At 36.1% G+C, this 24,254-nt stretch overlaps 2 protein-coding genes across 4 annotated transcripts in view; one reads left to right on the top strand and one right to left on the bottom strand.

Moving 5' to 3' along the window:
• Positions 1-24,254, bottom strand: part of IMMP2L (inner mitochondrial membrane peptidase subunit 2) — a 481,785-nt gene that overhangs the window by 240,422 nt on the left and 217,109 nt on the right. The window lies entirely within an intron of this gene.
• LRRN3 (leucine rich repeat neuronal 3) overlaps positions 3,976-24,254 on the top strand; it is a 35,671-nt gene continuing 15,392 nt past the window's right edge. The window contains exon 1 of the mRNA XM_054812770.1: positions 3,976-4,237. The gene's annotated coding sequence lies outside the window, so the exon portion shown is untranslated. The remainder of the gene's footprint in view (positions 4,238-24,254) is intronic.

Below are 24,254 nucleotides of genomic sequence, written 5' to 3'. Positions count from 1 at the left end.
TTCCAGGCAATCACCCAATGACAACTGCCTATAATTAATAAGTCAATAAGTTAACTGATGAAGCCACAAGACAGATTTCCTTGAATATGAACAATTCTGGATCTTCATTCAGAAAGGAATACCTCCCCACACCTCACATGGAAGATACGTTAAGGGTATGCTTTGCAGAACTGGTGAGAATTAATCTGTCAAACACCAGCTCCTGTCTTTTTTACTCTAAGGGCTACAAGAAGAAAGTGCGAAGAGTCACCACTCAGCCCTCTTCCTTGTAGTTATGGTGTCTCAGAAACCAAGACGGGGACATGTAGTCGTAAGCGATAAAGTTATTCAAAAAGCGTTGTCTCTTTTACTCTTGGACATAATCTGTATGGATATGCACTTAAAAAGATTTTTTTTTAATTACTAATTTCTGATATAAAGTGTGCCATCTTAGAATTTAAATCAAATACTTGTGGGTTTTTTACTTTAACTGCATAGTATTTATTTCAGTTTTTAACTATACCGGCTGCATTCTAAACACAGCTGTGTTCTCAGAACCTAAAAATACTAGAAATGGTCACTGCTAATTCCCTGAACCACAAGAAGTCTACAGGATATTAAAGCCCAAAGATGCTTCACCTTCCTATGTAATGTAAAAAGAACAAAGTTTTGAAATCCTCTTCCAGTTTTGAGAAAAATGCAGACACAGGACCACTGTATTTTAATAACTAAGGGTTTTATGCATCGTATTAATTGTCCATTACAAACAAATAATTACGTAGTTTATTTCCATGTGCACTCAGTAATCAGATAAAATGCATGCTAAATAAATACCTGGAGCTAGCCTACATTACTTTCATCATCTCTCTATCAGTCTGAGATTTTTTTTTTCTATCCTGTAACCTAATAAGCTATATATATAATTCTGGTGAAATAGATTACATTGCTATTTTAAAACCACCAAGCATCATAGTGAAATCAGCAGGAAAATAACTTAATGAACCTTAATCATCATAATTGTATTGGTTATAAAAGATACTTTTCTCCTGCAGATAGTTTGAAAAAAAAAATTATTCTTTAGCATTAGCTAAATTAAAAAATTTAATTATTTCACCTTTTTATGAAACAGAACTTTATTATTATATAATAACATTTTAACTAATATGTAAATGTATGCCTATCAAGGAGGTACTTTAATTGCATATATAGTCTATCATAAGAACTCACTTTCTTTATGCAAGTATACTTTAGCTGATTTAATTATTTAGCCCTCTAATTACACAGTCCATACCAATCAACCAAAATGAAGCACTTCTATAATCTTAATTTCACATGTCGAATCATTGAATATGTTTTTGCATGATTCTCATGTTAACTAGAAAGCCAGATTTTCAATGAGTGACAGTGAGTACGTGAAGTTAGGGGCAAAACCTAGGAAAGCTTTCCTGTAGGGCAATGGCAGTCTCTACCTATTCCCTTTTCCCCAGATTTTCTGTTTCTCCATTGGTTGAGATAAGAGAAATAGCCGAATTTAGTTGGCTTTAACAGAACACTTTCCTATTTTTAATTTTGCCCAGTTTTTTTTAAGTTTTCTGCTCTCTTACTCCACCCACGGTCCCACCTCTGTAGCACAGGTTTACATCTTTTGTTTGGGATAGGTGTGACTAACCACGCGGCTGAGATTGGGAAGGATTTCCACTTTTCCTGTGGGGGCTAGCATGGCAAGAAGTCTTACTTTCCTGGCTTTGCTTCCGCAACACATCCTGAGCATTGCCCCATCAGACAAGGGTGGTTCTGTTGTGCAGCAGGGAAGGCTCATAGGTTCCTTTTGGCAAGTTTGCAATGGTTTCTATTTTCAGCTTATGGTGGTGAACATTAAGTACTATCAGAGGCTCCAAGAGCCACCTCGTGGGGGCAAAGGAGAGACAAGGTTTTACCAATGAGCCCTGAGGCTACAGAAAGGTGACGTGATTATTTCCTTGTCCCAACCCCAGACAAGAAGACCTGAAAGGTGACCAAAGATAGGTCAGCCCCAACTGGTTTTGTTATACCTCTTTAACTCACACCAGAAAAAAATGTAATGCCCAAAATAAGAGAATGGGAGAAAATGGAAGGGCCACGTGGCCTTCCTCCTACCCTAGGGTATCTCACGTGTCTGCAGCCTGTCACTTAAATGCCATTGTTTCATACATGAGACAGTCCTACTCAGTTGTATGAAAACTGACAGCAGAAATCTTTAGAAAATTTAAAAAGTTGCTCGCTCTACTTAGTTCAAATGCTGTATTCAAAAATTTGAGGCAGAAGGAAAAAAACCAGCTCTATTACAGCCACAACAATGTAAGCACCAGTGAGTCAAACAGGATTGGTTTTGCAAAATTTGTCCTAACCAATTATAACAAACTGAAATTTATTAAAGAAGTTGGCATTACCTTAATTCACTTTTCATAATAAGTGATTTTATGAAGTGTAAAATCATCTTCTTTCAGAATAAAAACAAAAATAATGCACTCCACGATCTCAAAGTGAATCGAAATGATATATAGTATTCATAAAAGAGTAACCATTTTGTAATAGAATTGTGGTGCTATTTCTGTTGCATTAATTAATTAATTTACATTGTTTGCTAATCTTCAGAAATTTTTCCTACTGTTCTTAGACAGGACTGTGAGCCGTTCCTCACACAAAGCAGGAGAGTACGAAATGAGAACCACATCTCACTTCAATCCACTAGAGGGTGGCCTGCCCCAGTCAGGGCTGTACTACTGCATTCATGGAGATAGCCAACATCTGCTTCGCTTTGACCTGTTGATAACCCACTCTTTGTATTTCACTATTGCTCATCTCCATTACAAAGTAATTTCCTTTATATAAAACAGTATGTATGATTAAAAAAAACAAAAACTTTTCCTAACAACATCTATCTCATTTATTTTCTTTGTATACGAAGGGATGATGTAGTTCAGTGCATAACTTTCCTTGAACTGAAAAAAAAAAAAAAAGTGAAATATTTTACAATTTTTAAAACCCTTATAGTTTGTATGCCCTTTGTTCACAGATAGAGAATAAATAGGGAAAAAAAAATCTTCACCAAAGAGTATGGTACAGAAGGAGAAGGGAGAAAGAAAGGAAGAAGGAAGGAGGGGAAGGAATAATCTGTGCAGCCTATTGTTTATGTAATTAGATGGCCATAAAAGATGACAGTCAAGTAGGCAGAGATTGAAAGAAACTGACTTTATTTAACCAACCTCTTCCTGAGTTTATTCTGAATGTTAATTTCTCAGGAAGATATATTATTACTCTTACTTTCTACTGACAAACATACACAATAAATTTTAATATTTTATGAAATTTGGAAAAAGAGGAGTGTGAAAAATCCTTTATTTTCTTAAGCTAAAAAAAAAAAAAAAATCAGTAAAAACGGGGTGGGAGGGAGCACTTTTCCTGAATGGTTTCAACATGCAGTATCCTCTGAACTACAGCAGCCTTTGCAGAACTTAGTGATCTCTAATCAGTTGTTCTGAACGCAGATAACATCCTTATATAGCCTTAAAAAAAAAACCAAAACCACCAAACAAACGGAATTTAAACCTCCCGAGCTGTTCCGTACAAACACAAAGCATGCCCTGTAACTCCCACAAATCGGAAGAGATATCTGGAAGCGTGCGAAGGCTTGTTTCGTGTATCCGTACCCGAAGCAGCAGTGTCACGTAACAGACAGCTTCCCATGGCCAACCAGGCTGGCGCAGCCGCGCGTACTACGCGGCATCTGGGCACGCCGAAGCATTGGCTCCTCTCCGGGGAGTGGAAGGGGCTCAGTTATTAATGACCGCTGAGCAGGCAGCACCATGTCAGTGTGACAACCGAGCGGGTGAACGATGCACCACTAACCACCATGGAAACAAGGAGAAATAAGAAGAGCTAGCGAGCATCTCTCTCTCTCTCTCTTCCCCCCCCCCCCCCCCGCCTCCACTGGATTGCGAGCCTCAGCCAGCCAGGCAGCAACAGCGCTCTGGCAAACGTAAGGGATCTCAGCTGGCAGCACAGAGAGTCTCTCATGCTGTAGGATATCAATAGATACATCTTTGTATTATATACCATTAGATGCACACATGCACACCGACTCACACACACACACGTACGTGAATGCACATCTATTCAGACTCTGGCTTTAATACAAGTATGTGGCTACCTGAAGTAAGGAATCAAAATTACCGAGATGCAAGAACTCCTCCAGCTCTGAAACTACTCTTATTATAGGGTAAGTTCCTCTTTATTTTAAATTTTATCCTGACTTTTATCTTGACATGTAAACTCTTTTGTCTCTTCTTCTTTTTGTAAAGTTATTTTATTAGCGTATTTTCACATTTTACTTTCTGAATGGAAATGCAATTTCCTTTCTGTGCCAGAGATAATCTAAATATGCCTGCAAGAGTATCAGATTTGTGCATTTGTTAGCCTGAAAGAACATCAAAAGGTAAAAAATTATAAAGGGAGAACGTTTCCCCTGATGTTTCAGATGCAGAATGAAATTACACAGTTGCTCAGTGTTTTGAAACCAATAAAACAAGATACAGGACAGCCTCCTTTCTTCTCTCTAGTGCCAGGATTAAGGGAAATGCTGTTTATGTCAGGACCTAAAAACCACTGAGCAGCGAGGCTGAGTGAGCATATCACAAACAGTTATTGAATTTCTGCTAGGCTACATCTTAAGGATTGTGGCAAATGACTTCGCTTAAAAACATCCCCTTTCCAGTCAGAAGGGACAGTGTGAATGTCTGATTACTGATGCAGCTGGAACGGACGCGTTAGGTAAAAAGGATCGCATTAAGCAGAAGAGTTCTAATCTTCTTTGGTAATTAACAGGATCGCAGCAGGGTGCCTCTAAAGTATATTTTCATGTAAGGAGACTGTTCAAATCCATCACTAGAAAAGCTTTGCCTGTTTTAGTACAGGAAGGCTCAGAATGTTTGGCTTTGCTTTCCATGCCTTTGTTTTCACATGTCTAGTTGGAGTTTTTGCCCAGCACTGCTGTTCAGAGGGAGAAGAACCCAGCATAGGAGGGGTGAAGGGGGCAGTAAATGCAGGGGGATAGAAAAAAGAGAGCGATTTTCTATTTAACCAATTGAATCTACATAAAATTCAATGCTAGCACTACTGTTGCCTACTGTGTTTGTGTTTATGCATGTTTATGTCGTTTCTTTCATGCAGTGTAAGAGTACCTCAGTATCCCTTCAGATGAAAACAGATTCAGTAAAGTCCATCAGCATGGATCTATGATTCATGCACCAGTGAAAGCCAGAGAGAGATTTTACTTTACACCATGAAAAAGACAGGTTAGCTGCAAAGTGAAAAAATACAACCTAAATCTTCCTGCATGTATTTGTTTGCTTTTTAGAATACTATGTGTGTATTAAAAACAGCTCAGTATTTAGATTATTTCTCCTACCTCTTTTTCTCCCTTCACCCCCTCACTCCTGTACACCTTGGAGAACATCATAAAGAATCTGTCCCTTTGCAGCAATGCAATTATTTGCTTGTAATTTTAGAGTTACTGTGTTTTGAGAAACTAACATTGTGAAACAACCATCAACAGATAGCCAATGGCTGTAAGCCTGCCACCTTCCCATAAATGTCAGGAAACGGGTAGCTTAACAATACGTATGGTAAGAAGTCAATTAATTCAGGTGACCTTTGTAAATGGTGACAATAAAGCAGCTCTGACAATATGCCACAGCATTCGATATTCCCTCTGGAAAATGAATGAGCTTAAGAAGAGGTTTCCTTTTCAGAGTACAAAATGAAAGGTATTGAAGCATTAGCTCCTGCTATTGGCAAGCTTGCTTCCTCTATTTCAGATGGTCTATGAAATCTGGTTAAAGCAAGCTGGTTTATTTTATTATGATGTGAACCACAATCTCTCGTTCAATTAACTGAATATCCTGTTTTCACCCACGTTGCATGTGCATTTTAGTTGTTAAAAGAAGAATTTCAAGCTACTGGTTTGGATTTTTACAGGAGGTGCTATACAATAAAGGGAGAAAACCTGATTCTGATCTCTTCATGCTATATGCAAAGGACTACTCAGATGAAACTTTTTCTATTAGATACCCCACGGTACATGCTCAGCTTTTCTGAATCGTTATCCTTACTCACTTTTAAATGTAAAAATTAAGTAAATATGAGTAACTTTACACTAATGGGGTTTGCCACATATACACTAATGCACTATTTTAAAGTATTATATAGATACGCAAAGAGTTTCAGAAAATGTGGTCATTCCAATCATACATGTACAGAGAAAATATGCTGTAGATGTGTCGTCGGAGTACACAGCACAGACATTCTTAACCAGTAAACCAGTCAAAACGTATGGTGACTCTATTTTGGTTAATACTCCCTCAAAGCTCCTGCAATAATGTTGTAGTGTCAGACAATGACTGGCTGATGTTGTTATGGCAACCCGAAGTACCGCCTTTCAGCGTGGTAGGTCTGAGCATGACATCACAGCGTGCCTGTCTGGAGTACCCAGAAGTAAGTGAGTAGTTCTCTTTTGCACCAGAATCAGACCAGATCAGCTAGGCAATGTTGCTACCTGTAATGCAGATCAAAAACATCACGTATAATCTTTGTTAAATGATCAAGCATGAGCAGCTTATGAAAATACATCCTGCAAATCACTTGTGACACTTGTCCCTTGACACTAGAAGGCAAAATTGTTTGCAAGTGAGAGCAAACCATTGCAGCCACTTTCTTTGAGTGGCTTTCTTACCCCTAATCTTTATTATATTAATAACGATTCTACAAGCAAATGAAAAGCTTTGCTGCTTGGTGACAACCACTCTAAATTTAAATGGCTGGTGTTTAATAGCCAAATTTTAGAGCATCTAAAGCAACAGAAGAAGATAAACAGAGAAAACAAAGTTTTTCAAGACAAGCTCTATCTTGTTTCTGAAAGAAAAGTGATCAGAGAAACAATTAAACCTTTTTTGAACTATAGGTGTATGCTTTTAGTGAGTTGTGGCACATCAACTTTTTAGTTAATTCATATATCTTTCCTTCAGATAGTACCATTAAAATCTGAAGGAAAACAAAAGTCTTGAGAGAGTCCTTGTCAGCAACTATCTTAGTAAACCCTTCCACTTTAACTCCATGAACTCTACTCAATATCAACTAGCAAAAACTGACAATGAAAAACTAATTTCACACATAGCATTCAGGGAACTATTTTCTGAAGACCAAAAACTGGGCAGCTTCTAAAATTTTTATTACATTTTTTTAACAGAATAAGTCTTCAAGCCCTCATACTACTTCAAGAAGACTATTCATTCTCATTCTAACAATACAACAAGCAACTAAAATCCTTTACTTTACTGAAGGGAAAATGCCAGTAGAATTTGAGAAGAAACAGTAGTGACAGATGTCATTAGAAAGGTCATTATACACATTAGCATTAAGAGAAAAATCAATACTTCTCATTACAACTGTAATGTAACTGTAAAAACGAATTACCGTGCCTTTTACTTAACTGACCAGTCCACAAATTGTTAAATGCCATTATTGTGAAACAACATTGTTCATAAAAAACTTTCCTTAACATCCTTGATGCCAAAAACTTTATTTAAACAAACAGTACGACCTTCAGTGTTATACACAAAATCTATAAATGATGTCATCAATGTTTCCGCAATAAATTCATATCCTCATCTGACCTGAACCGATAAAGCTTTATTAGCAGAGCACATGGAGCTATATTCATCCGCACCAGAGAAATATCCAGTATGGATGTCAATAAGATTATCCCACTTTGGTTTTTTTGTGGAGCAGCTGAGTGTGCCACCTGGTGAGAAAGACCATTTTCATTAGGGCAAAATACAAACCGCTTTCACAATTTTGCTTGATCCAATTACCCTCTCCCAACAGGATTTCCTATTCTTTGTACATGGAAGATGGTGCTGTAAAATAAATCAACCATAATAAAAAGAATAGCAAAGAAATAAAAAAGATAGTCAACACGTGCATGTTTTCTTCTCTCAATAATTAAAGACATGTTCTAGTCATATGAGCCGAAGGAAATCATTTGATAAATAGTAGTATATTTATCATGCTCATTTACTTTTATTTTATGATTTGTTAGCTTTAATTTACAAACTGCTTGGAAGAACAAGCTACCGATACGCTCTCACCCCTAGCATTCTCAAACCTGCTTACTGGTTTTCTGCAAAGCGCAAACAAATGCAGGCATTAAAACGAACAGAAAATTTAATTTCATAAGCACAAATTTATACAGCTTATCCTTGAAACAATTATCCATCCTTTAGAAATATCTTCTTCACAAAAGATTTATCTCAATAAAACTCACTCTCTTTCAGCTTGCCTGTTCACTGTAACTGCTTGGCCACAAGCAGTAACGCTCTAATTCAAAGGAAATAAGAAATAAGATCTCTGTATTCCCATTATTTCTATTCAGCTGCTGTATTTCTGGAATTCATTAAAATATCTGCCCCAAATTTAATGGTAGCTTAACTCTGCTGACCTCTGAATTAGAGCAGAAAAGAATTTTTGCCTCTTTTCTGCTCTCAACTCCCACAATCTCAGTCAAACTGGGAAACGCTTTTTGACAACATTGGCACAAAAGAAATCATTTAGCAGTTCCCTTTCCTGCATAAGCATCTGTATTTAGAGGTAAACACTGCAAAGCTGAATAAAATGCTACAGGGAACATTTTTTCAAATTATCTACTGATTATTAGTATCACCCCAAGAGTCTTTTACTAGAGGGTTCTTGCCATGCAACTAACAACCACTCTACCAGGAAATACTTTAAAATCTCTAGAACTTCTGGTATAAGAAAGGTAAAAATCTAAAATTTAGCTGTACCAAAAGTTCCCCGGACATCCAGCTACAAGTATGCGGGGAAAAAAAAAGAAAAAAAAAAAAAAAAGTTTATACATTTCTCTGTCTAGGGATCAGACAATTTCAGAAATTACCTGTTGAACAAATTACAGAATAATAAACCAGAATAAACATCAGGTAATAGAACACATAATGAAGACCAAAGTTGTGCACTGAGACATTTTTAAAATCATCATAGAATAGCCATCATCCTGGATGAGAGAAGATGACTCTCCTAATAGTCTTTACAAAGGCAGTGTGATGGTCAGACATTACTAGGGCTCTTCCAGTGTGGTGTTGAGAGGTTAGACGAAACCATGGCTGACAGTCAGGTTGGTTAGCTTTGTCATCATGGTGATAAAATAAAAAGACATCCTTATTCGAGACAGCATGAGAAATATATCCCTGACTTGGGAGGCACTTATTTAAGTGCAAACGTTTAACTTGTTCCCTGAATAAGGATAAACACAAATGTCTCCTACTTCTGCTTTACAACGGTGGCACATCTCTGCTGAAAATGGAGATATATACGTGTCGTTATTTATATCATATTTATGTGATTTATTCTGTACCTAAAGTTCTAATAAAATTGTTCGTCTTGACAGGAATGATTTTTATGCGGAAACAGAGACTTTCCTCAAAGATTTTAGCAAGTGTCATGGTAGCCATAAATTGAAGGACTACAGATATTCGTTTCTTCACCCCAAGCTCATTCCTGTTGCTAAGTTCTCCCAAGTCCCTGAACAACTTCTCCCCTCTGGAAAGCAGCTCTCTCTAGAGGTCATGTCAAGCATCAGCAATTTTTGCAGATGACACTTAGCAGTAAGCTAATTCACAGTGTTTCCGCCAAAGTGCAGAATTACCTGCTGAGTTCCCCACACCAGCTGGCTCCACGTTGCAGGCCACAGAAGGAGCAGAGAGGTAGGAGAGCCCACTCCAGCCAAGGCTTACGTGGGGGCTGAGCCTTCCAGAAAAACCTCTTCCCTGTGCAACAACAGTTCCAAGCCCACTGCATAACACGAAACTGCTCTTTTTCATGTGTCCCATACGGAAATCAGGCAGTGCTTTAAAAATTCTTCCTCCCTCTGCACAGCAAAACTATGTTTTGGAAACAATACAATGAATTTAAAAAGTAGAATATTTTCTCTCACTAAATTCTAAGCAAATAAAAAAAGCCTTTCGGTATGAAACATAAAATTACAGTCAAGTGGTGCTTCATTACCACCGTAGCTCGAGGGACATTATCTGCACAACTCCCATTTAATGCCAGTTTATAACAAAACAGAGTTACTTAGGTTATCCACTAAGCATAACACTACAAGTTTATCCTAGATATATTCAGTGTATTACACCTTTTTGAATATACATTTCTTTTTACACAAGACACACCGTGTTAACTTTCAAAAAAGGCAGCTGAGACTCTACAGCAGCTCTTTCATGACACTCCCAGAACACAGTAATTTCACTACTTACATCATTTTAATTTGTTTGGCCAGTTACTTGCTGGTAAGCCCAAATACAAGGCTAAAACTCCACAGCACTCAAGAGAAATGGAATGATTAATGAGCGTTATACCAGTTTATAGAGGTATCCTTATGAGGTGAGAGAAGATGAAATGAGGTAATTGCAAATATAATGATCTGTAAAGCTAGAAATGTTTGTCTGAATAGAAATTTCACCGAACACATATAATTCAGGTAACATATTCTTCTGAATGTTGCTTTGATACAGATTATCCAGTCATCAATATCGTGTCAGACAAACACATTTTCGGTCATTTCATTTTTATTGGGCAATAAGAGACAAAATGGATATTCAGCATATTACTCTAAGGTTAGACTCTCAACTCCAAACTCCAAAAACATGTAAGGAAAAGTAGTCTGCCCTCCAAGAGCAGCAGCTGAGCTGCTGAAATCTACCTTCCCTGGGCAGAAAGAACAGCCTGTCGATCTGTGGAACTGCACGGCAATAGTCCTACATTTTTCACTTCCACAGACCCAAGAATAATTTGCATGTTTGGACACACATCTTGCGAACCCTATACTCACTCTGATAGGAAGCGATCCCGTTAGGTATTAGTGCACAGAGCAATTTTAATACAATGAACTTACCTCTATATTTCAGTGGTGTAATCTGTAAAATGGTACATTTTCCTACCTAAATTTGGTATCAAGAACACATGGTTCAGAACAAGTCCTAGTATACTTGGACCATATCCTCACCACTGCTCTATTTCAGCAGCAATCAGGAGAGCTAATGCGTTTCTGCTCACACTGGTACAGATGCTTCCATGCCTTTAAAGCACAATAAAACCCAAATACCAGTTTCCATTCTGTAACAGGTACACTTTCATTTTACAACACACATTCTGTTACCGCTAACCACACACACACACACACACGAAGGTGCAAGACGTATATTAAAACAACTTTAAGATATAAATAACTATAACTCACACAATATTTATAATTTTGCCTCATTAGCCACAAATACTAAAGCATGTATTGCCCTCTCTTGTACCTCTAAAGCTGGTGACACTGTGTATTGCTGGTGACTTCTGATGTGTTCACGTTCCTCAGTAAAACCAGGCTGGATCAAAACCATTGTGGGAGCCTCAACTGAAATTGTGATCTTTTATTCCTTCTTGATTTTTTGCTAATTGTGTTTGTTACCACTTTCCCATTAACACTGTTTTAACAGAGTTCTGTGTAAAAGTAATTATAAGAGAAGTATCAGCTAAAAACAAACAAATGAAACTATTAACATTAAAATTTCCATACTAGATAGAACAATCCAGAAACCTTTCACAGATGGTCCTTAGAATTGCCATCTCTGAGTGTAATTTTACTTCCATTTGTGGTAAATGGCAATATTCCCATTGATGTCAACAGATGCAGAAGGGATTCGTAAATGCTTTTTCTCTTTGCTTTTTGGTGTTTTCATCATTTTTCTATCTAGAAATACAAAATTCATCATGTTGCTTCACTTCCACTCATGCCGCAAAATAAAAGACAAAAATAACTCCTCGAGAACTTTTCTTCTTGTTTAGAATAATCCTAATTATTATACGTGTTATGGTACAGCCTCTTTATCTAAAACATCTAGATGGAGACATCTAGATCCAAAGCTTTCTAAAAAACAAGATTTTCGATAAAAGAAAATCTACCTAGGCAGTTGTAAAAAAACTTGAAATCACAGTCCATATTGACTAGAAAAGTTGGTTAGGTAGTTTTTCAAGTATTACACTCTGAGAGACATTGGAAACAAACCTAGTTTTCAACTTCTGGTCAAATGGAGTTTAATTAAGCAGAATTATACCAAACATTTGGCACCTGTTGTGCATTCTGGTTTGCCTGTGTGAGGAAATAGTAATATTCAGAAACAATGAACAGCATATCATCAGTGTTGCTGAGGAGAAGCAAACCTCTTCAATATTTAATATGCACCTTACCTTGAAATATAACTTACAGACAATAAAATGATGTTTTAAAATGGAAACACATGGTCCTCACTGTAACTTTTTCCTCCTACTTATATTTCACTTGTCTGTAGTAAACATTTTTCCATGAAAGACATCAGTGTTTACATTGCCATTTTATCACCAGCGAGTAAATGGAATAAGATTATGTGTATTTTGTTTTAACAGTTGGCATAATTAATTTACTCAGGGGAAAAAAAAACAACCCAACAAACAAACCCCCAAAACCCCCCACAAACCCAACTTAATTTATTCTGTATTTCTATGACTATGTGACAAATGAATGAGGAAAGTAAAAAGCTTTATCCAAACAGCATGGACGTCAAAGATGTATTCCTATTCTTGTCGTTACTAGCAGTAAGAGTTTAACTTAATTCTCCCATACATTCAGAGAAGGGACTTACCATAAAACTTTGGCGTTTTACTCTTTAGTCATAACAGTTAACTTGCAACTAATTTTTTTATGATTTGTGTCCTATTTTCTCCAGTTCTAGTCTAGACTCAGGTACCATTCTCTTGTCCATTAATGATGTATATCTCTTGGAAAAGAAAAGAATATACCGTGATCCTCAGATACTCAGATTTTCACGTTTGCTGCATAAATCCATCCTCTCTAGCCTATCAAAAAGACACCTAACATTGGAGTTTGGCTATACTTCAAGAATGCTCCATTTACCTATAGTTAGCCTGTTTCAATAATTCTATTGTGTTCATAATCATTACTGTCACACCGAGGAATAAAAAGGAAATGGGAAAAAACCAAGCAAACAAAAAACATCCCCCAAACCCAGAATTATTTCAATTACATATTTTGACCTGTGCTATCAAGCTACTAGCCCAGATATCACTGATGTTGTGCAGACAATATGGAATTTTCTACTAATTTTTTTTAAATTATGTTTGAAAGAAACTTTAATGTCTACTTTAAAGAACATTAAGTACATTTTCAGTGTTAATTACAGCAGCACTAGATTCTTTGGTGCTCCATTTTAACAACAGAAGTTATAGCACTTATTCCGATATGTCTTTCTATGATTTGGTATAATTTCCTACTTTTGCAGCCATTACTAATCCCGCTCACAATTACATTTAGAAGCTGCTCCAGAAAAGATTGTATTATTTATATGGTTCACCAATTAAAAATGTGTGATTTCATTGGAAAAGTGTTGATTCACATGGAACAGAACACATTCTTTTATATCTTTGTATTTGTCTTAAGGGTTTTGAAAGTGGAAGTTAGAGAAAGTTTTTCAATTTATATTTAGGTACTTACATAAAAGAACTTCCTCTAATAAAGTTTACATTTTAAAGTTGATCATTGCCAGTGCTCCCACTGCCTTCATAGGCTTCTCAATGCAATCCAGATCCAGGTGCCTTTTTTAGGCATTGAAATATTGCCTTCAGTAGGTATCATTTAACAATAAACTATTACTAGGATAGAGAACTAAAATTACATGCAATTGCAACAATTTAATTGCTGAAATGTTAAAGTACCCATACATTGTCAAAATTCTCAAGTACATTTAGGGTCCCCAGTTATCTCAGTTGAAGTAAAGTATATAGATCCATATACTTGGAGTTGGCATACTTGGAGTTATGCCAACGCAAGTCCTGGCCTTCTGTTCCAAACTGAAATACCTTTTGCTCTGTTAAGGGTTGGAAAACCCATAAACCTTCTGGTTTTCAATTGTTACTCTTCATCACTGCTCTGACAGTCTCCGAGGTTTACCAAAAGTTCACAGAAAGCAACAAAAGATCTTTCCGTTCACCTCAAGTGAATGTGGATTAAGTTTTTGTAGTCTTTGTTTTAAATGTGTTTTATATATCAGTTCTTCAAACAATGTCTTGTGTTGGTATGCCATTGTATCAGCTCTAGCAACAGCACAAAGACATAGAAAACATTACCAAAAAAACCAAAGACAAATTGATAAAAGGTTTATATAAACACACACCATACATGCTTGGCACAAATATGGCAGGGAAACGATAATAGTTATGTTGAGATTGTAGACTATCTATCTACTCAATGATGAACATATAAAAGTTGTGGTATAAATCTGCTATACTGCTATTTAATCTCTCATGCAGAGGTTAGCCAAACTTTCAGAAAGTCTGAGTAAGTTTTATGGAAGTCATCTATTCTATCACTAATTGAAATGTAGGTATTTTAATAGAAACTATAATCAATAATCAGGGGTGAGGAAAATGTTCAATTCCATAAAAAATAAATTCACATTAGCATTGCTTAAAAATAAATTTTGCCTGGAATGTCAACGAACAGTATTGAACCCACATGGACTAAAATCAACCATGATCTGTGTGAAATGGGATGGTCAAAGGACAAGATTAACACACTCCGTAAGCTAGTCTGACATGACAGCTGACTTTGCTTCGAGCAGGAGGTTGGACCAGAGACTTCCTGAGGTCCCTTCCAGCTTGACTATCCCATGATGCTATGATCATCTCAGTAGAGAGGCTCACTCCTTTGCCAACATTGTCTTAGGTGACGATCTACAGCACGACTGCCCTCTTTTGAGCCTGCTTAGATGGATGTCTTAGTATGACTCCATCGAATGAGAGCGATTAAGATGTTACCAGAGATGAAAGGCACTGTCCAATCTGTCTTGCTGCGTTTTGAGTTTAGTCTCTGAGCCAGTGGTATGGAGCTGAAAATTTTGAGAAGGCAGACAGTCTGATAGACTGCTAGCAGCTACAAAGGAAATAAAACTCCATTTAGTCACAAGGCAATATTTGCTTCTCTGTTACCTACCAAGAGAAGGGCAATTTGACCACATCCCAGCAGGATACTAAAAATCGTTTAAAGGCCCTCCTATCTTGTTTAAAATTTTTAAAATAACACACTATATTTATTCAGAAAACAACTATTTTCTAGTAGGAGAGGAAAACAATTCCCTGAGACATTACCATCCTAATTTGTAATCTGCGTAGTTCTGCTCAACCAGGTGTTCAGTGTATTCCACAGATCTGGGGCTGAATATGCTACAGTTTTATATACAGTCTTGAAAACACAGCATTAGAAATTGTGAATTAGAATTAGCATAATAACAGCTTCATATTAAGCTCTAAACTTTGGCTTTCCCTTCCATGAGTGGTATTTTATTTCATGTAGTGAACATACTTAAACTGTTTCACTCTTTCCATGATACAAGCCTGCAACAAGTTTCATGAGGAGGGAGTCTGCTGAGAAACCTTGCCAGTTTGGAGCTATTATTTGTGCTGAGTTTCTCATAGTTATCTCCAATATCAAGATTCATCCAGTAATTACTTCTGCCAGAGTAATTTAAGAAACATGAACTGGTCAATTAGAGTCGCCTAAAATTTAGAGTACCCTTATACAGATGATTAAATGAACACCATTTTTAGTCCTAATCCTTGCAAAAAGACAGCAATGTGCAAAGGAAGACAAACTCAAGCCATGCTATAATACCATATTAGCTTCGCTGAAGCCATGGAGTGTAAATCAGGGCAGAAATGAGCTGCAGCACTAAATTCCCATGTTTGCTCTAATGTTATCAGTGGATAACATAAGACAGTCCTTTCAGTTCTAAGCTCTGAACGTGCATAAAATCATGGTCATGAGATATACTTAGTACTAAGTTTAGAGGGAGGGTCAGGAAGCCCTTAAAGTATTTTTCTCATATTAGAAACCATCTCATGCAGACAGCTTGCATTTCTGTTCTTTAGCATGAGTAAAAGCTATAATTTTGTACTGTTTTAAAAGAAAACTGTTTCTGAAAAAATCAATTATATTGCTGATATTAATCACGGGTATTATATGAATTCTCAATATTCCAACACAAGCATACTCTAAACTCAAAAGCATGAAGTACAAAGAAATTTTAGAAATACCAAGCATTTCACCAAAATAATACCAACATAGTATTATAGACTATTTCTTAGCTATGATCTTTACATTTCCCTGACAAACTCTGTTTGTTGCCGTTCACCGGGGATAAGTATTTGAATGTAATTCAAATGAAAATGTTAATGATACGTTATAAAATTATTTCCTCTTATAACAAGGATGCATTTCTCATTATTTGCAGAATTCATTACCGAACATTTTCCAAAACGAGCACAAAAAAGTTTTCCTTAATAACAACTCCCGTTCAGGCCCTAAATTGGACTCTTGTGTGAACAGTGAAATCTTGTCTTTCTAAATGCCTGCTGGCTTTTCACTCAGACACCGATATCCAAGATAGATGCTTAATGGAATTTGACCAATTACAGGAAGTCATATTTCAGTGCAAAGGATAACTTCTAAAATTCGATTTCATTTCTGCTTACATGACCTGATAATCACACCCAGCGAACATGATCAGCACTTACAGCAACCGCAGCTATATCTTTTTGACAATAAATATAGATAGTTTGATAGGGCGAAAACCAGTTCAAGCTTAGTAGCTGAATGCTTAAATGAGTTCCTGAGCCATGCAAAATAAAAGTGTATGGGAGATTCAAGGTAAAAGCTGAAGCAGATCTAATTCATTGTTATGTAAATACTATAGAGGAAAACCATAAAGAACAAATTGAGAATATGAGACTGTATATGATACTGCTTTCCACACTGTCAATTTACATGTGTTTTATTCTTGGACTTTTTCTGCAACATGCAAAAAATGGTTACCCTAGCAACTGCCACATGTTACTCAGTTTATTTCTGAGATACAGAGCAGCCTGTAAAAGAATAATACTGTGCGCTTTTATCAGGATCTCTCAGCACCACAGAGAATTGGGAACTAAGTGTCACAACATGCACACGTATTTTCTCAAAGTTTTAAGAAGGCATATTAAAGAAAGAGTAGTTGCATATATTTCACATGCGTCTTTTCCAATCTTATTTTCTTTATTGCTTTATATGTATATTAAAAACAAAGATTAAGAGTCGTATGGAGAAAAATGTATACTCTGTCCAACCTGACAGTTGTTTTCTGCATTGTCTTTTTATTACAGTTCTAGTAGACTTCTATAACAAAGAAGTAAAACTTTCAAAACTTCTTAATGATGTAGGAGATACCATCTTCCAAAGCACAATCATAAGGTAGATCTCCAATTCCCATCATCTGTCAAAAGTTAAGGTTTAGTTCAAAGTAATAATTAAGGCATTGCACAGTTAATCATTAATTATCTACCCTCCCTCCCCAAAACGAAGTGAACTCTTTGTTCCATGTCTAGGCCCTATATAATTTATCAGGAGATGTCTTGCACTACTAGTACAGCATGCTAAAAAGGGATCCAACTGAAGTCAGCTGTTAATGAACACACCTTAAGGAAAACTCTGTCATTCTTTTGCTTTTGAAGTCTGGAAAGAGGCCTCTCTGTCCACCTGACATCCACAGCCCAGCTCCTAGAGACAGACCTTTTTCCGAGCAGTCAGCAGAGGAATCAAGCCAGGACTCATGATTTATAGGTTATAGGTCAAGCGAGGAATCTTAACCGTTTTTTTCCCATCTCCCAGTGCATTTTTTCTGGTTTCTACAGGAAAAGAACCTGGTGAAATCCTGACTCCTCATTCCAAATACATGATTGTGCCCATCCAGATAATAAAAATATTTCTAAATTTGTACTTGAAACAGAATAATCTGAGTTTAAATAAGCCTTTATATGTTTGAATATTCTTCCCACTAGCTATTTTCACAAGCTCAAACGTGTAAATGCTGCTCTGCCTATTTTACTTGTCTATGCTGATTTCTTCTATATCATCACGTACCATAGGAAAGAATAAAAAAGCTGAGGAACAGCTCAACAGAAGAAAACAAGATGCATTTTTTTCTGCAGTTATCAGGGAAGGGGATTTTGTAAAACTTATGAAGAATGGCATTTGGCTAAAACTGGAAATTATAGTGTGAGATTGACAAGAAAAACAACAGCACTTGTAAAAGTACTGAACGGGTTAAAAGTTTTGAAAAGGTCTAGTAGCATAGGAACCTCTTGGATTCAGAGGGTAAACTAATAGAGGTTAATTCTGTATTTATGCTTTGGGAAGAATTCAAGCTACAAGTGCCTCAGACATTAATGAAGGCTTATGAGATGTCTGTGAATTGGACTACGAGTAACATTGATTTCATATATACCACATATACCTACGTATGTTGAGCAGTCCGAATGCTAAAAGCACATGCTTCCCTTTGGAAGCACATATACTTCAAAAAATTATTACAGATATATAAAAATAGATACAACAAATTCAGGTGCAATGCTATGCTAGTCCAGAACACACACACAAACAAATAAGTGATGGGATTCTTACAACTTAAAATAATTTACCTTTAGTAATACATAAAATAAATTATTCTTTTCATGCTTAGTTTAATCAAACTGCAGAAACAAAATAGCAGGGAACATATAAACAGACTTTTTTGCATTCCCTTGGGGCACAATATAGAGTAATCAATTGTAAATTAATTGGGGAAAATTTGTTTTGCATAGCATAGAGAGGCAAAACATTAATTCAGAATCATTTGCTTAATGGCATTTCTAATATGTTATGCATGTATTCAGCCTCGTTCTTTATAGTGAGATGCAAAACAATTACCAAGGATGTAAATACCAATAAACCGTAATCTACATCTCTATTAAACAAGTAAAACCAGAGTAAAAAAACTAGATAATCTTTAATTTCTACCAAGGAACATTCAGAGTAGTTATTTGAGTGTATCAAATCCTTCATCGCTTAGTGAGAATCTATAGGGATTTTATTACATTTAGGCACACTCGGTACAGATATGCGAAGCCACTCGAGAGCACAGAGGTTGCATGTTGTACCACCTATCTGTACGTAAGCAGTCAAGTCAGTGCTAGCTCTCCATATGTTACTTATGCTCTTATATAAACTTAATATCTGCTCTAAGTATACTTTCAATAGAAACCAATATTGGTTCTTAATGGTATAAATATATGTGTCTAGAAATTGTTCTCTTTATTTTTAACGAAAATCCTGCTTGTGGTTTGTCTTGTATTGATATAGATAGATAAACAGATAAAATAAATATATGAAATATATGAGATAGAGAAACAAGAGAGAGAAAAAGAAATTTTTGTAAAAGCCACTCTATGGTTAAAGTCTCCAACATGTCTTCAAGGGAAAGCACAAGCACATAAAGTAATAAAAGAAAAATCTGTATAAAAATAACAAGCATTTTGCATTTTACTGGCCTTAAGAAAACTAATTTTAATTGGCGACTTACCGAATATGAGATTCAATAAATGCCATTCTTGCTCTGATTAAATGTCAAGGCCATAGACGTGTTGTTTCAAAGAGAGTGAGCAATAATTTGGTGTGTATAATGAACCTTCCAGATGATTTATCTGTGCAATACTTTTCTATTCTTATCAATGAAACTTCACGACCTAGTGTGTTAAACTGTAACTTCTTTGTTATATGTTTTGGTTTAATAAAATTTCATTTTTATTTTTAACAGTAGAAGCAAACTGATGCGAACCTAACCTGATTGTGACTAGATCTCTGTCAGCAGACAGAGAGGAAGGAGCAGTCAGAAATCTTATTGCTTATATGGAAAAGAGTGGCTTGTGATGATTTTTGCATTTCATATCATAAATGAGATTTGAGAACACCATATTCAAGTTCCTGTCCTCAAATCCACCATTTCCACAGCCAGAGGCATTCTAGGTCAATGTGGTTATCTTAGAAAGATAAGTTTTTTGTGACTCTGTACAAGTCTAAGCTCCAGAGGCACTCTAGGTCCATGTGGTTATCTTAGAAAATGAAGCTCATCACCAGACTGTTCTATAATCTATGCCTAGCCAGACACAATTGAGCCCTTAGGAATTAATAGATTTTTCTTAGTGGCATAAAAAGCATCTCTCAGCAGAAAAAAACCCCACTGTGCACTGGACCATTCTGTTCAAGTTCCTTGCACATAAGAATTCAGGAAATAATTTACAAGTATTTCTGGAAGTATTTCTAGTATTTTTAGAATTTATTTCTACAACATAGGAAGATAAACCTGGGGAAAAAATGCAAAAAAGCCCCAAAACTTGCAAAGGTTACTGAGATATTCTGAATGATCTTTCAGGACAATATTTGCATCCTTTTTTTGCTTTTCAAATTTGTTTGTATAAATAAATATGTTCACACAAAGAACTGTGCAAAATGAATTTAGGGTCTATTACTTGAAGTTGTTCAGCTGCAAAGCAAATTCTGGTTTGGATTCAACAAAGCTCATAAGCAATAGTTTATGAAAAGTGAGTCATTCACTTAGAAAGTAGCTGCAATAGAAAGTACTACACAGAGTAAACTCACAGTATCAAACAACAAATATGAAATATTGTATTTATTCAAAATGTTTAAATGCAAAAAAAAAAAAAGTATTAAAAAGAACATGCAGTTCAATTCTGTAATCTGGAACTGGTAGATGAAATCTAATACATATGACAGCACACTGCAGAAAGTAGGAAACATTGATAACCCAAAGAGACATGGAGCTTAGGCTAGAATCTGAGATCTTTCAGATTATGTGTGATAAAGGCTGAGCAGTCTGATGGCATGGTAATTGCTGGTTTCCTTGTCTCTTTTGGGCCTAGAAAGGACTGAGAAGTCTAATTCTTACCACATGGGTCCCCAAACAGCCATTAGACAGACAGTCAGCCCGAGCGAAAAAAAAAAAAGCCCTCAAAGGACAAAGCAATGAATTTTTTTTTTTTTTTTCTGAGAAGTGCCAGAATTCACCGAGTAGAGCAGAAGTAGTATTAAGTTAACATCAATTCAGTTTTACTTCCAACTCAGTTAACTTCCAAAGATGGTGAGCAAGAGAATGACAAAATAGGAAAGAAAAAAAAAAAAGGAAAAAAAGTTCCTTTCTCTTTCCCTTCATCTTACTCTCTCATGTTTGCCTCTAGCAGACAAAATCTGTTACAACTGTTTGTACCTATAGCTTTCAGAAAAACAATAACGCTTAATTTCATTATGATGTTATCACTTTAAATTGTGCTCAGAATTCTAGCCGTCGAAGAGGGAGTTAACAAATTCCTTATAATTCCACAGTTATTTTACAAAGCTGAGCTGCAACTGAAATGGCCAAATTAGAGAGAAAGAGAGAAAGAGAGAAAGAGAGAGAGAAAAAGAGAGAAGGAAGGAAGGAAGGAAGGAAGGAAGGAAGGAAGGAAGGAAGGAAGGAAGGAAGGAAGGAAGGAAAGATCATAGTCATGCTGAAGAGTTTGGTATCTTTTCTTACCAAACACTTTTCTTTTAAGCTCTGAAGCTGACTGGCAGGAAGACTATGAATGCTACATACAGCATCCTCCAAATCAGGACGTGCAAGGCTGGGAGATATGGATGGAGCTACCTTAAGCTGTTTTCCAATCAATAAGTATTCTGAATATTTTCCAGTCACAAAATCAAATGAGACCGCAATTAACCTCAGTTGGATTCTAACACATGTCCAAACTGCCGAATACTCTATCTGTATCCTCCTTTCCCATGGCCAATCTCTGCAACTTTATTTTTAACTCTACTGACAACATGTGTTTTATAAAGAAATAGATGTGGTATCACAGCAAATGTCAGTGCCCCCATTAATATTGTCACCTCAGACAAAAGTCACTGAAATCTGATGATAATAATTTTGAACATAAAAAGGGATATTTAATAAAGACTGTATTACAACAACTGTTGCTTTAAGTATGTTGCCTGATAGAGCCAAATAATTACCTGCATTTCTCTGGTACTTATTTGTAAAATCCATCTAACCCTGCAACATTCTTTCTATAACATGCAGAACAGAGGCCTGACACTTCTTAACATTAAAATATCAAACTAGCATGTGTAGCCTCTGGAATTAGGGGTTTTTTTTTTTCCCTGTGAAACAAATTCTGTTTCATGCTGCTTAGCTATTGTTATTTTTAAAAGAGAAAGCAATTAAAACCATGGTGAAAAATTCGTTGAGAGTGACTTTTGTAACAAAAATATGATAGACTCACTAACAGTAAGATAGGAATGAGCCTATTCCAAAACAATCTGCCTAAACTAATTACCAAACTAATGAAGGCTAATAATTTCAAACCTTAATAACAGCTTGAAAAATACGCTATTTCACAATTAAGCAAATGAAGCAGAAAGATTTTTTTCATTAGAATGTGCAGATTTATCTTTCCATTAGATTTCAAGGATCATATTTGTAGATAATCTACTCTTTTATCTCTACAGTAAAGAAAAATAAAACAAACCTTCCCATTCACCAAAAATAATTAGTGGGTTGTAAGGTTCTTTTACGTTCTGTAACAAGTTCGGAGGAGAGAAATGTTGCCTCTGTCTCCTTAACAGATCTAGAAATTGAGTCCATATATAGGAAAGAAGTATTTGGGGGCATCAATAGGAGCCTTTCTGCTTTAATAGAATGGAATTCTTCTCTGACACAGTCACAAAGGGGAGGTCCCCTAGCAATTCCTGAAAGAATTAAACCCGTAAAAATAGTTTGGAAGACCAGAAAGAGGAACAAATTAAATTCATCAAGACTCCTTCACCTTAACATTCCCTAGGTTATCAGTTTGGCAGGTACACAGTATTAAAATGAGATTATTGAGCCTAAGAAAAAACAACTATGAGTGCTTATCAGCTGAGCATAGTTAATAGTTAACATTTTGATCTGCAAACATTAAGTGACCATTGCCTATACCAAAACATCCTTGATACCATCTTATGTATTAGATCATCATCCTGGATAGCCATGATACAGAAAAGGATGCACAATCCTGCTGGAGATACATTCAAAAGAACTGTTAACTCTCAACAAAGCAACAATCCATTTCAAAGTAGGAATTCCTTTGACAAAAAAGGTTTGGTAACAGACCAAGCTACTAATAACACAACCTGCTTGGCCTGTTGTGAAACATTTTTGGACTGGTGCAGATCACTACATGACAATTTTCAAAGGATTACCAAGCTTTGCTTTATCTTCATCTATGTGTAATTGGAGTCTTCTATTTTTATTTTTGTCAAGGTAATGCTAGGGTTTTGTAACTAAATATCTATGTCTTCACCTGCAGTAGATTCTCCATCTTTCATTAAAGCATTAGACTAATTAATATCACATTTCTGTGTCCGTATGACTCCATAAACCACAAGGACATTAAAAGGGATTTAGACATCCTGACTGTAAGGAGACCTCATCTCAATAATTCTTCAGTATTTTGTTCCAAGATAGGCTTTTATTAACTAACTAAAAATGTTTTAAATGTTTTAAAAGTTGACCCTTGAAGAATAATTATTTGTAGAAAAAGAGCAACTAAACAGCAAGTTTATTTGTAACTTATCAATTATCATTCAGTTCTAATGTTTAGCAGCAACATGGGAAATATAATGAAACTAAATGCCAATTTTCAAACCAAACATTTTTATGGCCTTTAGGGTATTTTTCTTACTGCTTGTAATGCAAGTCTTGATCAATTCTAAAAGCCTGCTCCTGAAGGACTGCCAAAGAAAGCTATTTCACCTCACAACTGCTCTAAGTTTCTACTCTACTTCTATAACTTTCAAATGTTACTTCATCTTCCCTGGATGTGGCTCACATTCTCTCGCATGAATGACAGGAGACAGAAAAGAGCATTCTGTCACCTTCAGGGAAATGTTTTTAGGACTTTTCAAGTTCTCAGCCATTCAGATGTGCTGCTTTGCCTATTCACGTAATTCCAGAAGAATCTCAACCTTTAACCAACTGCAAGTTACTGGCTGGCACTGGAGATTCAGAATTGCAGTTTCAGGAATACATCATGATCGTTCGCCACAACCAAGGGTGGAAACTGAACCTGATCAGCCAGGGTTTGAAAATATAGGACTTAGAATGTTCACACCGTTCTGCGCTCCCTGTTCCAAATGATAAATGTTAAATCTAGATTTATTTTCAAAATTTGCATTTCCCACATACAAT

This window comes from Grus americana, chromosome 1, assembly GCF_028858705.1.
Source record: "Grus americana isolate bGruAme1 chromosome 1, bGruAme1.mat, whole genome shotgun sequence".
Classification (NCBI taxonomy): domain Eukaryota; kingdom Metazoa; phylum Chordata; class Aves; order Gruiformes; family Gruidae; genus Grus; species Grus americana.
This window is presented reverse-complemented; position numbering and strand designations above follow the sequence as displayed.